Source organism: Microcebus murinus, chromosome 14 (genome assembly GCF_040939455.1).
Source record: "Microcebus murinus isolate Inina chromosome 14, M.murinus_Inina_mat1.0, whole genome shotgun sequence".
Classification (NCBI taxonomy): domain Eukaryota; kingdom Metazoa; phylum Chordata; class Mammalia; order Primates; family Cheirogaleidae; genus Microcebus; species Microcebus murinus.
This window is the reverse complement of record NC_134117.1, coordinates 3,338,719-3,339,970: the sequence shown is the minus strand read 5'-3', so window position 1 is coordinate 3,339,970 and position 1,252 is coordinate 3,338,719. Positions and strand designations below refer to the sequence as shown.

The 1,252-nt window shown below is 57.1% G+C and overlaps 1 non-coding gene across 1 annotated transcript; it reads left to right on the top strand.

Moving 5' to 3' along the window:
* The first annotated feature begins 225 nt into the window (after nucleotides 1-225).
* LOC142875769 (U6 spliceosomal RNA) lies at nucleotides 226-332 on the top strand. Its single transcript, XR_012923062.1, has one exon. It is a non-coding gene; the product is annotated as a U6 spliceosomal RNA (small nuclear RNA).
* Nucleotides 333-1,252: the final 920 nt, after the last annotated feature.

The window sequence follows — 1,252 nt, the reverse complement described above, 5'->3', positions numbered from 1 at the left end:
GCGGGGGCGGCAGAGGGAGCAGAGCCGGGGAGCTGCCCCTGGGGCGGGCGGGCGGGCGGGACTGGCATGGGCACGCCGCGGTGTGGTTTGACTTCTCCTGTGTGTGTGTTAATTGTTATGTAACAATTAGAAAAACTAATCAGTAATAGTCATGACTGGAGATAGAACAAGAAACCGTAGAGAAGGAAAAACCATTTAGGAAATTGTCTCAAAAATCCACGGAGAGGGCTGGCTTCGGCAGCACATATGCTAAAATCGGAACAATATAGAGAAGATGAGCGTGGTCGCTGCGCAAGGAGGACACGCAAACTCGTGAAGTGTTCCATATGTATACATATTTAAATATATATATGAAATCCTGGGAGAATGTCGCTGAGCCCGGAGCAGGTGGCCGGCGGGGAGGCTGGGAAGGGCCCACTCAGTGCAGGAGCTGGCCCAGGACCGCCCTGCTTTCCCGTGTTCCTGCTCAAAGACAGCTGGAATATTCCAAGGGCAAGCGGCAGGAGCAAAGATGGAACCGAGGCTGAATGGAGGCTCACTCGGGACAGAGGCGGCGACGGGTTTGACCTCAGCTGGAATAAACCTGGCGTGTGGGTTTAGACTCAGCAATGGCACTGCAGCCGGTGTGCGCGTGAAGAGAGCATGCTGGTGTCGCCAGAACTGGGCAGCGCCGACGTGATTAGGAAGGGTCCCGAAGGACAACGGCCAGAGACCAGGTCACCGGGACCCGAAGTCACCTCTGGCCCCCCAGTCCCGCAACTCGCCCAATGTTAAAACTCCCTTCCTAGTTTCTCCAAGCAAGAAGGAGCAGCCCAGACCTGCCCATGCTCCCCGATGGCGAGTGACCCCGCTTCCCAAGTGTCCGTTAATTATCCTGCCGGTTCAATGACACTCGGAGCATCCTCTCCCCGCCCCCACGTCAAGCCCTGCCTCCTCCGCTGCCTGCCCACTATTCCTACTTCTGCCGTGGGCGGGGTGCATAAAGAACAGGTCTTTCTGCCCTCGTGTATGTATGCAGTTGTTTTCTTACTCTCCTGCTTACCTGGGCTACACACTTGCCGGTTTCCTGATGTTGTGTGACACCCAGGTCAGTGTGCACCCAGGTCTGTCCACAAAGCCCTGCCCTTCAGGGCATCGGTCCAGTGTGTGGGGAGACCGAGGGTGGGGATCGGATGGTTGAGGGAGGCGGTGGTGACCAGACAGGGCAAGGAAGACAGCGTGCCCCACCCCCGCACCTGCAGAAATGAAACCA